Raw genomic sequence first — 15,457 nt, 5'->3', positions numbered from 1 at the left:
TAACTTAATTTTTGTCTACATAAAATGGAAGCTTGTTTGCATATTTTACATTAAAAATTAAAATTTTCATACTTTCAATAAGCAGTTTAATAGATTTTTCCCATCTATCTGGTAGTTTTGCCAAATATTCCTTGTGTAAAATAAAAATCCATAGAGGGTGAGAGATATTACCAAGGCAATCTTTCTAATTGAGAACTAATGGACTTCACACGGAATACGAAGAAAAGAAAAGACATGAGGAAAATGATCAATAAGGGATAATAAGAACACAGTGGGCTCACACGTGGACGACCCCGCAGCCGCCAGCCACCTTGCGCGCGACCCCCCCCCATAGACTACAGAGGCCGGAGCCGCTCCAACCGGGGAGTAGGGACCCCCGGCGTCCAGGGTGAGTGCACTCTCCTAGGGCACTCACACGTGGACGACCCCGCAGCCGCCAGCCACCTTGCGCGTGACCCCCCCCCCCCATAGACTGCAGAGGCCGGAGCCGCTCCAACCGGGGAGTGGGGACCCCCGGAATCCAGGGTGAGTGCACTCTCCTAGGGCGCTCACACGTGGACGACCCCGCGGCCGCCAGCCACCTTGCGCGCGACCCCCCCCATAGACTGCAGAGGCCAGCTTGTTGGCACACAGACCACACCACCTATTGCCTCAACTTCCAGGCCCCAGAGTTCACCCCACCTGACCCGAGCGTAGACAGGGGAGGACATTCCCTAGTACCTAGTGGGCCGGAGTCACCTGCCCAGTTGGGACAGGTGGGACGAAAAAACTGGGTGAGCTTGGGCCTGCCCCCTGGACCTTTAGGTAACCTAGAGCAACCTAGCCCCGAGCCCCAGAGTGGACCTGAGACCCCCCCCCCCTAGGGCTGAGAGCAGCTACCGGGAGGGCTTGACTGGGGGAATTTCCTCCGCGGTAACTCGGAGGAGCAGAGCTTCATTGACCCCCAGATAAGGGAGGGAAAAAGAGAGTCAGGCTCAACAGTGCCCGCAACCAGTGTGGCCAGGAGCGGAACTACACCTGCTGACAGGAATAAAGAGGAAGACTGACTTCCAAGTAGTAGAGGAGAGGAGAAAAAGGAGAGGAGAAACAGTGCCCCCCCACCACTGTGGTCAGGAAAGGGCCAGTACTAGCTGCCAACAAAACGGGAAAACAACTAACCAGGCCACATAAAGAGTACAGGAGGATCCAAACCTCAGCGAGTTCACCCAAAAGTCCCTCTAGAACCACCCTCAGGGAGGGAACCCACTCCCACACCACAGGGGATCAAAACAGGTGAAAATTAGAAGCACAGCACTCTAAAACACACCATTAAATACAAAGAAATATGCGTAAATCAAGGAGATCACTAATATCTGGAGATATGGTGACAAACCCTTGCAAGCTTCCAAGCCCACCAAAACGCACAGATCCACGCAATGAAGACCTAAAAGCAGCCATGAGGAAGGAAATGCAAGAATTAATAAAAGGAATGAGAGAAACCCTAGCTATCGAGTATAAGAAATCTATGGATGAACAAATCAGCCAAATTAAAGAAGAAATGTTAAAGAACATGAGAGATTCCATACAAAAAGAAGTGAAGGAATTAAAAGACAAAGTAACAAGCCTTACAAGCAGAAACACAGAATTGGAGAAACACATTGAAGAACTCGAAGGAAAACTGCAAACAAAAAATGGTCAAGAAACCAACAAAGAAATAAAAGGCAAAGCACTGGAAGGAAAGGTCCAGTATCTAATGAGCAAGGATAAAAGAAACAACCTAAGAATTGTGGGTATACCGGAAGGGGAGGAAGTAGGGAAAGGGGAAGAACAAGTAGTTAGAGAGATAATAGCGGAGAACTTCCCCACCCTCTGGAAGGAAACTGCAATGCCAATACAGGAAATAAAAAGAGTTCCCAATAAGATAGACCCTAATAAACAAACACCAAGACACATGGTAATCCAATTGGCAAAAAACAAAGAGAAAGAAGAACTCCTTAAAGCAATAAGGAAGAAAAGAAACCTCAAGTACCAAGGTAGGGACATAAGAATCAAACCAGATCTCCCATTTGAAATAATTCAAGCAAGAAGACAGTGGAATGACATATTTAAACGACTGAATGAAAGAAATTTCCAACCTAGGGTCCAATACCCAGCAAAACTTACATTCATATGGGAGGATAGACTAAAAACATTCTCAAACAAGAACGAATTTGAACTATTTGTGCAAACAAAACCGATCCTAAACGACTTACTCAAAGACGATTTACACAATCCAAACCCCCGATTGTAACAAAAACCACCCTACACAACACAACTACACAATAATCCTCTCTCTCAATAATCTCCCTAAATGTTAACGGACTAAACTCTCCAATTAAAAGACACATAGTAGAGAACTGGATTAGGAAAAATAAACCGGACTTCTGCTGTCTGCAAGAAACACACCTACAGATGCAGGACAAGCACAGGCTTAGAATAAAAGGATGGAAAGTAATTATTCAGGCCAATGGAAAACAAAAAAGAGCAGGGACAGCCATTCTTATATCAGACCAAATTGCATTCAACCTCAAGAAAGTGATCAGAGACAAAGAGGGTCACTACTTACTGATCAGGGGAACATTAGATCAAGAAACACTAACCCTGGTCAATATCTATGCACCTAATGTAGAGTCAGCAAAATATGTGAGGCAACTACTGGCAAACCTGGAGAAACACATGAAGGGAAATGTGATAATAGCAGGGGACCTCAATACTCCACTATCACCACTGGACAGATCCACCAAACAGAAAAATAGCAAAGAAATAAGAGCTTTGAATGAAAAATTAGAAGATTTAGGGCTAATAGACTTATATAGAGCCCTCCACCCCCAGAAAGCAGAATACACATTCTTCTCAAGCCCACATGGAACCTTCTCCAGAATAGACCACGTATTAGGATACAAAGCCAACCTATATAAGACCACAAAGGTAAGGATCATTAGAAGTACCCTCTCAGATCACTATGACACAGAGCTCAAAATTGAGGTCAAGAAGAAGCAATGGAGAAAAACTAATACCTGGAGATTAAATAACATGCTGCTCAACAACAGCTGGATCAAAGAACAACTCAAGGAAGAAATAAAAAGATTCCTTGAGACAAATGACAATGAAGAGACAACATGTCAAAATTTATGGGACACAGCAAAAGCAGTAATTAGGGGGAAACTCATAGCAATACAGGCCTATGTCAAGAATCAGGAAAATAACAAAACCAACAGTTTAAAAGATCACCTCAAAGAATTGGAACATCAGCAACAGAGAAATCCAACCACATCCAGAAGGCAAGAAATAATAAAAACCAGAGCAGAAATAAACAACATAGAAACCAAGAAAACAATACAAAAAATCAATGAGACCAGGAGTTGGTTTTTCGAAAAAATAAACAAGATAGACAAACCACTGGCAAAACTCACCAAAAAAAAAGAGAGAAAACACCCAAATCAGTAGGCTCACAAATGAAAGGGGAGAGATTACAACAGAACCCCAAGAAATACAACATATCATGAGATCATATTATGAACAACTATACTCAACTAGGCTAGAGAACCCAGTAGAAATCGATAGATTCTTGGAAAAACACCCTCTTCCAAGACTGGAAAAGGAAGATTTAGAAATCCTAAACAGACCAATCACCTCAGAGGAAATTGAAGATGTAATTAAAAAACTCCCTAAGAACAAAAGCCCAGGCCCAGATGGATTTACAGGTGAATTCTATCAAACATTTCAAGAAGAGTTACTACCACTTTTCCATAGGCTCTTCCAAACCATAGAAAAAACAGGAATCCTCCCCAACTCCTTTTATGAGGCTAATATCACACTCATTCCCAAAGAAGGCAAAGACACTACCAAAAAAGAAAACTACAGACCAATCTCACTAATGAACATAGATGCAAAGATACGCAATAAAATATTAGCAAACCGAATCCAGCACTTCATCAAAAAGATCATACATCACGATCAAGTGGGATTCATCCCAGGAATGCAAGGTTGGTTCAACATACGCAAATCAATCAACATTATACACCACATCAACAACATGAAAGACAAAAACCACATGATCATATCAATCGATGCAGAGAAGGCATTTGACAAAATCCAACATCCTTTCATGTTAAATACACTCAGCAAAATAGGGTTAGAAGGAACCTTCCTCAAGATAGTTACAGCTATCTATGAAAAGCCTACAGCCAACATTATACTCAATGGTGAGAAACTAGAAGCATTCCCACTAAGATCAGGAACTAGGCAAGGCTGTCCACTCTCTCCACTATTATTCAATATAACCTTAGAAGTCCTAGCAATAGCAATCCGACAAGAGAAGGAAATCAAAGGAATTCAAATTGGGAAAGAGGAACACAAGCTATCTCTTTTTGCCGACGATATGATGATATACATCGAAAACCCTAAAGAGTCCACAGTAAAACTCCTAGAAACAATTAACCAACACAGCAAAGTGGCTGGTTACAAAGTCAATACACAAAAGACAGTAGCGTTTCTATATACAAACAATGAAGTTGAGGAGAGAGAGATTAAAAATACAATTCCATTTAAGATAGTATCAAAAAACATCAAGTATCTAGGAATCAACCTTACAAGAGAAGTGAAAGACCTATACCAGGGAAACTTCAAAACACTTCAGAAAGAAATTGAAGACGATCTAAAGAAATGGAAGAACATCCCATGCTCATGGATAGGTAGAATTAACATAATCAAAATGACTATCCTACCCAAACTCCTATATAGATTTAATGCAATCCCTATCCAAATCCAGACACAATTCTTTAAAGAATTAGAACAATCATTCACAAAATTCATCTGGAACCACAAAAGACCCAGGATAGCCAAACAAATACTGAAAAACAAGAAGCTGGGAGGCATCTCCTTACCTAACTTGAAACTATACTATAAAGCCATAGTAATCAAAACAGCATGGTACTGGAACAGAGACAGGACCTCAGACCAGTGGGTCAGAACAGAATTCCCAGACATAAACCCCCAGGTATATAGCCAACTAATATTTGATAAAAGAGGCAAGAATCTGAAATGGAACAAAGAAAGCCTATTCAACAAATGGTGTTGGTACAACTGGAAATCCACATGTACGAAAGTGAAAATCAACCCATACCTTACTCCTTATACAAAAATCAACTCAAAATGGATCAAAGACCTTGAAATCAGACCCGAATCCATAAAGTTTATCGAGAATAAAATAGGCAGAACACTCGAAGACCTATATATCAAAAAGGTCTTTGAGAATGGAGCACCAATGGCAAGAACGTTAGCATCAAATATAAACAAATGGGACTACATCAAACTAAAAAGCTTCTGCATGGCAAAAGAAACCCTGCTTAATGCAAGAAGACAGCTAACAGAATGGGAAAAAATCTTTTCACTCGACATATCAGATAAAGGGCTGATATCTAGAACATACAAAGCACTCAGAAATCTGAGCCCCCCAAAACCAAACAAAGCTATAAAAAAATGGGGAGATGAAATGAATAGACACTTCTCTGAGGAAGACAGAAGGATGGCCAACAAACACATGAAAACATGCTCACCTTCACTCATCATCAGGGAGATCCAAATCAAGACAACAATGAGATACCACCTTACACCAGTGAGGATGGCCCACATCAAAAATAATGGAAACAACCTTTGTTGGCGGGGATGTGGTATGAAAGGAACTCTCATCCACTGCTGGTGGGAATGCCCCCTAGTCCAATACCTATGGAGGAAAGTCTGGAGAGTGCTCAAAGAACTCAGAATTGAGCTGCCATTTGACCCAGCAATTGCTCTCCTAGGCATATACCCCCAAGATGGAAGGACATTCATTCCAAAATACGTATGCACCCCACTATTTATCGCAGCACTCAGTATAATAGCCAAATCTTGGAACCAACCTAGGTGTCCAACAACAGATGAATGGATCATTAAGATGTGGTACATATACACAATGGAATATTACATGGCACTTAGAAATGATACAATCACAGACTTTGCAGCAACGTGGATGGACCTAGATCATGTTATGTTAAACGAAGTAAGCCAGAAGACAAAAGATAAACACAGAATGGTAGCACTATTCTGAAACACCTAGAACATATATTTTATACACAACTAATACCTAACAATCATATAACAGGGTTTAACAGGGTAGAAACTCCGAACACTGTAATAGTCAACATATACGTGGGAGCAGTGCCCAAAATACATGAAAAAGGAACAATGCAAACTCTTGACTGCACAAGAGAGTTACAGGTATGTAACCAGACTCCTACAACCAAGGCCCACAATAATCCCTTAGAGATCGTAAACAGGAACACAAGTATAGAACACCGCGGGAAATCACGTAATGCAATGGCAACATACCATAACACTACGTTTTAATCCCTTTACCTTACTATATTTTAAAAATAACCTCTCAGCTTTTCTGTCCACAGGCGCCCTTAGATACAAAGGGCGGACAAACTAAGATGGCAACTCGGGATACCACACGAGATACCATACCTTGCTTGCACTATGAGATGGCCACGAGAAAACTCTTTAACATACACTTTATCTCTAGGTTAAACCTTCTTTTAGGAATCGAAGCACGTGACCAGTCAGACCACCAAAGCAGTACCTGCGATGTACAGACCTAAACTACAGGCTCTAGTCATCGAACACATTCAACCAAACCAGCATTCCCTTGCTATTCTCTCCTTTCTTCTCTCTACTTTTTTTTTCTCTTTTCTTTTTCTCTTCTATTCTTCTCTTTACTTTTTTCCCTTTCTCTTCTCCCTTTCTTTCTACGGTATTTTCTCTTTTCTCTGCCTTCATACCCCTCCCATATACCTTCCCCTTTCTCCCCCCAAGAAATTCAACTATCCCTTCACCCCTCAATCCCATCCAGATCTCCCACCATATTATAACTCTCCACCCTCAGTCCTTAATCTTTTAGGCATCAAGATCGACCTCCTACCCAATGAACCAGTACCCAGCACCCAGGCGAGGGGACACCCAGCCGAACCCACACCTCGTCTCCTGCAAGAAAAGACAGCCAACTCCCCTGTGGACTCATGCTGCGAGACCCTCCCTACCAACTCCCCCTAACGTGGACTGTTTCTTGAAACCGGACTTAGGTCCAATAGTATCCCCTATGCAAGAACTCTTCCAAGACCTCCCTGCTGCAAATTTTTACCAATCTGAAGAGGGTCAGGGGGTGTGATTGGAAGATGCCTGGGAGCCCACACACCACAAGTAAAATCCAAAAGACAATGGGAAAACTGTACTTCCAACATAGGCATAAGACCTGTAATACACCACCTCTTTACCTGTTCTCCCCCAAATGCAAAGTAGTCTTTTGCACCACTTTGGTCCTTTAAAAACTTCGCTAACTCATTTTATTTCTTTTTTTTAAAAATTTATTTATTTATTTAAATGTTTGCCCTACATATACATTTGTGGGCACATACACTTTTATTTTCTTTTTTTTTTTAATCGTTTTTGGGTATGTGACCTATTTCTGTTATCCACTTTGTCCACCCCAAATACTCCGACATATAATGGAGCACCACTTCCCCCTGCAAAGGCACACTAAATAAAGGGGAAATCTTACATATTTAAAAAAAAAAGAGCTCTTATCTACTAGAGATAGGAACTCATAGTTGTTTACAATACAGGGATATCTCCAACCTTGAAAATATGTCATGTGGAATCAACTTAGACCTCAGGTGATTAGATATCATCCATCCAGCCTTGAACCCTGGATCCCAGACATAGAAATGGCACAGCTCTTCACAACAGCTGCAAGAAACAAACTCCATCTGGGACAGCCTTAATACTGCAAGGTCAACAACAAGGGCCAGCTCTAATGATATCCCGACAATGAGGAAAATGTGAACAACTTGACCTTAGAACAGTTTAGCCTACCTTACCAGCTAACGACAAGACAAAACCAGAAGACGTGGCACCCTTTGGTAGATACAAAAGCCAAGATTGTGATTTACAGATGACTGGCTGCTAGAACCACGACCAGACCGTATACATCTTGGGACCAACATAAAAGCCCTAGTCTAGGGTTTGAACTAAGACCTGCACAATAAACATGATCCCCAGTTCCAAAGGTCCGGCAGAGACAATTGTAACGGAAAGGGGCTTCTGGAAGAACAAAGAAAGATGCTATCCTAGATGCCTTCCTAGGTTCAGCGCAAAGACCAAGATCACCAACCACAGAAGATGGATTAAAATGGCACTGAGGCAACAGAACTTCTAGATTCACAAAGACTGACTTCACCATAAGTCCCACCTCAGGATATGTACAGATACTGAGACCTCTAAACACAGAGCTCTGACTGTATCACACTGGACAGAGCAGAAGCCTTCCACACACCAAAAAAAAAAAAAAAAAAAAAAAACCACACACACACAACCGGGAGAGTAATGATCCTGAGCAAAGACTAGAGCTGATCCCATGACAGTATACTCCAAGGACGGAGAAACCCCATATCTCATAGGGCAAGTGAATTCCTTTTCGAATGACCCCAATATTTACTGTGCCAGGGCAGGAGGGAAAAAAAATACAAAAAACACAAAACCTTGGTTATTTATATATATATCTTACCTTCATTTATTATTGTTATTATTATTTTTATTTACCTAGCTATTTTGGTCGATTTCTCAGTTTGGATGTGATTATTGAAATTGTTGTCCCCAATTATTCTTATTTTTTTTCTCTTCCTTTCTTTTCTTTCGTTATGTGCTAAGCCATGTTTCTTATTTCAAGACCACGGCGTGTTTTTTGTTTGTTTGTGTTTGTTTTTTGTTTGTTTTGTTTTGTTTTGTTTTTTATCTGTTTTTTTTTTTTTTTTGTGGTGCTTATCGTTATAGCTGGAGTCCTCACTGGATATTTGACACTTCTTTTGGTACTGGTGGAGTGTTTCAACTTCTTTTTCTCCTTCATTTCCCAAATCGATGATGAGAACCTCTAGAAGGATTCTGCCCATTTTTGGGGTATTAAACTCTTACCCCAGTTTATTTATTTTCTCTTTTTCAGGCAAAACCACACAACTTGAACTAGCTACCCCTGCCCCTACTTAGAGGGGGAAATAAGGGAGGCATCAAGACCAAACTGATGCAAGACAACTAAGTAGTTGGTTAGAGACAGAGGGGACCACATATTCTAGCCGCCCTGGGGGTGAGGGAAGAGGAAAAGGGAGGTAAGACAAAAACGGAGGTGTAGGGAGGACAATTTGGGGATGGGAATCCCCCCTGATTTTATGTAAATATGTACCTAAAATATTATTGTCAACAATATGTAAGCCACTATGATCAAAATAAAAATTATATTAAAAAAATCAAATATTCTCATAAAAAAATAAGAACACAGTGAATAAAAATTAAATTTTTGCAAGTGAAGCAATTGTGGGAGAATATGTATAGAGTGAATGAATTGCAAACTTAGTGTGTGGTGTTGAGAATGTTGAAAATGTGTTGAAAATGTAAGGCTGAGATTTGGAATTAATGATAATGACATGTTTAGACATTGAGGTTTGAATGGAGGAAACAGTGTACCTGTGACTGTGGAAGAACTGAGATACCAAAGAACTGATGTCATTAAATAGGTTCTGAAAGGATCAAGATGGGAAGGAACTTGAGGAAAAGGTGATAAAATTATCTGTGAGTCACAAGGAATGACAAGAACTTGAAGATGACAATGATTCATAGGGAAAATGTGATGCTAGAGTCTCTTACTATTAGATATTAAATGAGAACCAGGGCTCTGAATTTCTGCCAAGCTCTTCATGCGGTGCTGATGAAGATGATTACAATAGTCAACATTAAATAATACTAGTCAATTGATATAAGCTTATCATTTGATAAATATAGTCATATAAAGTCGCTCAATTATTGCTTTCAGTTGTTTGTTATTGACTTGACGTACTGTAGCATCTTGGAGATTAACATAGATAAAAACTTAATATATCTTGGTGAACAAAATAATTCGGAAAATTTTGCTTCCTTGTAGAAAGTATATGCGTGTTTCTCATTTGATTTCAGCAGAAGATGTTTCTTACATTTTTATCTTCAGACTTCCCCTAACTTCTTGAATCATGACTATCCATTTTCTTTGCAATAGAATGATGAGTAAAGAAAGTTAATTGCAACACTCTTTGTTTTCTACAAAAATTCAATAATGCTGACTTAATATCTTCTCTTGATGCTTAGATATCTTAATGACACACAAATGAAATAAGTGTTAAAAGACTAGAAAATTTAATGTTATCTCATTTCTTTTCTTCGGTAGAGTCACATTTAAGTAGATGTATTTTGAAAGGAAAAACACTTAGAATGGGGGAATCTTACATGCACTCGTATTCACTTATTTCTGCACCATAAATTCAAAGGTCTTATTTCTGTATGTTTTTATTATTTGAGAGGATTATTAAGGGAAGGTGAGGCAAAAGTTATTTTACATCATTTTGCCATAGTTTATAAACCGGATTGTCGCAAACAATGAAAGGATCATTGGGCAGAAAAAAGTAGCAGTGAATGTTCTTTAATTACTAATAAAACTGAGACCAGGGGCTGAAGAGATAGTTTAGTGAGCAAGGAATTTGCCTTGCATGCAACTGACCTAGATTATATCCCCGACACCCTTTATTGTCCTCCAAGCACTGCCAGGAATGATCTCTGAGTGTAGAGCCCAGAGTAAACATTGTTGGATGTCACCCCAAAACAAAAACATAAAAAATGGAATACATAAGTACAAATAAAAAAAAATGTTTCCCCCCTCTTGGGAAATGCTGTTACAAAATCACAGGGGATGTTCATAATCAAGCTTCCTTCTTTGTCCCAACACAGCCAAACCAGTGAGAGTAGGAAAATAAACCAAATAGTAAGAATAAAATAGTAAGGCACAGCAGCATTTATCTATAATCTTTGATTTTTCATAGGAGCAAAGAAGTCTTTGTAATTAGACTTTTAATTTCAGTCTTTTGTATTTCCCTCTATAAGAAGCAATAATACAATGAGAAAAACAGCTAGGAATTTGGATAAAAAGGTGTTCAAATCTGACCAGCTAAATAGAGAACTTCCAATGACATTGGAAATGGAACAGTTTTATGCCAGTATGTGAATGTAATCATTGTCTTCTAGCTATTCTTGTGAAATCCTTAACAGAGTACCTTGTACGTATGAACACTCAATAAACTTAGTTTAGTTCATTCTATGAGATGAGTGTTATATATATTTTTTTCCAGTTATGATGTAAGAACCACTGGACTTTTTTTCAGTGAGTCTTAAAAGATAAGTTTTGTATAGGAGTTAAGATTTATCACCTTCTTAGATAACAAAATAAAGTCATGGGTTATGATTCAGAGATACTGAATGACTTGAAGCATTCACAAAGATGTAGCAAATCAGTGAGTGAAGAGTGAGATTTTGGAGAGGAGAGATGCAATAAAGGTCCTCAGGCAACTATAGAGGGTTATTAATATTCTAGCTGTGGAAGTGGTGAAGTAGTAACATTACAAGTATAAAACAATGGTATAAAAACTTGTAATTCATATTACTTAAATTAAAAAAAAGACCTGTATTTTTTGGGAAAACTTCCTCCACCAGGGGCCACCAAGCATTGGGACCAACTGCTTTTGAAATATAGGAATGATTGGATTTTGGAAGTTCTGGTTGATACAGGAATTGTATTGCTCTTGGATAGGGGCTTCTCAAGTCATCTAATGCTTGAAATTTACTTGAGTGAATCAAAAACACACATCTCATTTTATGGTTCTGCACTGACTGCTCCTAGGACTTGGAGGAAATGTACCAACACAAAAGTAAAATTATTCCAAGAGTTTTCTTTAGCATCCTGCTTGGGTTTTCAAATAAATATTTATCAGTTTGGTGAAAAGAATTTTCCTTGCGTGTAATATTCCATTTTCTTAAAAGAAAATATTGAGACAAGAAGGCATTTATCATTCTAGAGTTTATTTGCTTGTCCTGTTTATTTATTCTTGAAAGGAAAACATTTTCCACATCAGGAAGTGGTTACATGACAGAGTCAAGCCTACAAAAAATATGGCAGAAAGAAATCAAGGTGATAAAGGCTTGGTGCTTTTAGTGGTGTCAAGACTGAGAAGATGGCTCTACTCCTTTGTTGACTATACTGGCAATCTTGCTCTATCCTGAGTAGGTTAATTGACTGCCATAGGTTAATTGGCCAGAATGTGTCATAGAGTACACTGACTTTTATGTAAAGTTTCTCCATTTGCAAAAACAAACAAATTGGACACAAAAGAGATGATGTTCCCGTGGGTTTTGAATCAGCTACAGGGAGAAAAAAACCTGTCCCCTTTTGGCTGTGGAACTGGCTTTATACAACTATATGATAGTCCCCCTCCTCACCACCTCTGTTGCAGGACAGGAAGCAATCATGCAAACATCCATCTTTTAACATGCCTCTGCTCACATGTAAAATTATTCCTGCTTTAAAGACCATGCTCTTGAGCTCAAATCATGCATTTCTTGTTCAATCTGGAAGTTAGTAATTGTTATATGTCTGCAAAATTTTTGGCTATCAACCTCAAACAAACTTTATTTTGCTTAACATGGTGCTCTCCATTTCTATCCAAGATGGAGAGAAACTGTAAGATATTTTTTTTCAATGCTGTATAGTATTACATTGTGGATATTTTACAATAGTCTTTTTATTTTCTCACTTCTCATAGGCTATTTGGGATGTTTTCATATCCAAATTATTGTTTTTAGCATTGCAATGAATGTAGAGTATTTTTTGTGTTCATGCAGGAGTACTTTTGCTTTTTTTCTTTAGTGCATCCCTTTTCCTATCTGTTTCTTCCTTTTATTTTTCTTTTGGTTTGTTTGTTCTGAGGCCACTCCTAACAAGGCAGACTCCTTGTTATGCGCTAATTGATCACTCCTGACAGGTTTAGGACCATATGGGATGTTAGGGATTGAACCTGGCTCAGCCACATGCAAGGCAAGAACTTGACCTGCTGTATTATTTTTCTGGGCCCACTGTTTTCTTCTTTTTTATTCTTAGTCTTAAAACTAAATATGCATCATAGCTCTTTATTATTTTCTTAAGATTTGGGGGGGGCACACCTGGAGATGCTCAGGGGTTACTTCTGACTTTGTACTCAGGGATTGTTCCTGATAGTGCTTAGTGGAGGATCACATGATATGCTAGGGATCAAACTTAGATTAGCTACTTGCAAGGTAAACACCCATACCTGCTATATTATCACTTGGGCCTCTTTAGCTCATGTTTTACTTAGAATTTCTTTTTTATTTTTTTCCAACTTCATTCTTAACATTTTGAAATGAAAGTGGGGTTTCTGTTGAAATGTTCACTGGATGTTTTATTTGACAATTCTTTTTATACTGTTGTGGTGTTCCACCTCCTTTTTCCCCTTCGTCTCTCAAAACTAGGATGAGAGCTTCCAGAAGGACTCCGCCCTTTTTCGGCATATTTGACTTTTCCCCCCAGTTTATTACTTTTCTCTTCTTCAAACAAAACCACATAACTTGAACTATCTAGTCCCGCCTCCCAACTAGAGCAGGAAATAAGAAAGGTACTAAGACCAAACAGGTGTAGGACCTCTAAGTAGTTAGCTAGACACAGAGGGGACCACTTATTCTGGCAGCCCCGGGGGTGAAGGAGGAGGACATGGGAAGTATGACAGGAACAGAGGTGGAGGGATGACAATTCGGTGATGGGAATTCCCCTGATTTTATGTTAACATGTACCTAAAATATTATTGTCAATGATATGTAGGCCACTAGGATTAAAATAAAAATTATATTAAAAATAATATGTTTCATAGCTGAAATAAAATATTAGAGTTCACTGATGATAAACAAAGAAAAAGAAAATAGGGTTTCTGTTTGTGTCACTCTAATGATGCTCCAGGGCTCTTTCTAGCTCTGTATCAGGAAGGACCCCTGGCAGTACTCAAAGGGTCATATGCGTTGTTGAGGATTTCTGTAGGCTGCATGCAATAAAGTCTGTTTCCTGTACTAACAATCTATTACTTTGCTGTTGTTAAACTAAAGACAGTTAAATTTATTATCTTACAAATGTCTCTGACTCAAAAGATTTTTCTGCAAAGTCTTCCATGGATGAGGGTAGGCCTATAATGAAAGAATGTTATGTTCAGAAATTTGTCCCTGTTCTGGTAAATAGTAATGCCATGAACGTCATGACAATATAAATATACTGTTTCTTTTGCAGTAGATATTTTAGATATATGAGGATCATTGTGTCCTGGTCTAGGTGTATAATAGCTTTTAATTTAATTTTTGTACTTAAACATTGATTTTCAAAGTTGTTCAGAATGCAATTGTTTTAAGCATTTATTGTTATAGCATCAATCCCATTACCTTGGTGACCTCTGTCAACCAATGTCTCCAGTTCCTTCCCTCCAAATCTATTTCCTTAGATGGCATAAACAAATTTATTTAAGATTGCTTGTTGAAACAAAGACAAAAGGAATTATCAAAATATAGATCACTAAAAATTAATTTGTATTAATGGTTATATCTTACAATGGTTTTCTAAAGTTGTCTGAAGATTTACTGAGCTGGTTTGTGCTGGTTGAGCCTTATGTTTTGCTCACTGAGTTTGGTGGATTTCTATACAACTTTCCCATCACATTTTCTGTGCTCTTACAGGGATCTTAGTACTGTGAAATTTGGAAGAGATGTTGGCCATGAGCTACAGAGCTATGAATCTGGGCTGTTTATATGACAGAGGAATTTGGGTATGGTGGCTTCAAAGCCCATCTAGAAGGGAGGGGAATCTACTGACTACCTTTCCAAGGAGGTCACAGAGTTTTCTGCCTAGGAATTGATGTATCTGGGATGATTTTATGGTTTGTGGCTTGTTGAACCAACAGTACCTTTAAACTGATAAAAACAGATACTATACTTGATCTTAGCCAAAAGGCAGAGAAGAGATGAACCAACAATATCTTTAAAAGAAAGATTATGCACTTTATTTATTTTAACTGAAAATATACAACTCTGATTCTTTATAAGTTAATACAGAGTTTATTAAATCACTATAAATTTTACTCATATGTGGGTAGACCTGTCAACTAATCACCTATTGTTGCTGTTGTACAGATTTAATGCAATCCCTATAAAAATTGCCATAAAATTTTTAAAGAAGTGGATCATATGCTCCTGAAATTCATATGGAGAACTAAATATCCACAAATAGCTAAAGCAATCCTTGGCAAAAAAAAAAAAAAAAAAAAAGATGAGAGGAATCTCTTACCTCAACTTCAAATTGTACTATAAAGCAGTGGTCATTTAAATAGCATGGTATTGAAACGAGACAGACCCTCAGATCAATGAAATATACTTGACTATCTAGAGATGGACACATAGGTTTCTGAACGATTACTTTTTGATAAAGAAGCTAGAAATACAAAGT

At 38.7% G+C, this 15,457-nt stretch overlaps 1 pseudogene; it reads right to left on the bottom strand.

Moving 5' to 3' along the window:
* Positions 1-14,861: 14,861 nt before the first annotated feature.
* On the bottom strand, positions 14,862-14,977 carry LOC126002932 (uncharacterized; annotated as a pseudogene).
* Between the last annotated feature and the right edge of the window lie 480 nt (positions 14,978-15,457).

The sequence above is a fragment of the Suncus etruscus genome, chromosome 2 (assembly GCF_024139225.1).
Source record: "Suncus etruscus isolate mSunEtr1 chromosome 2, mSunEtr1.pri.cur, whole genome shotgun sequence".
NCBI classification, from domain to species: Eukaryota; Metazoa; Chordata; class Mammalia; order Eulipotyphla; family Soricidae; genus Suncus; species Suncus etruscus.
This window is presented reverse-complemented; position numbering and strand designations above follow the sequence as displayed.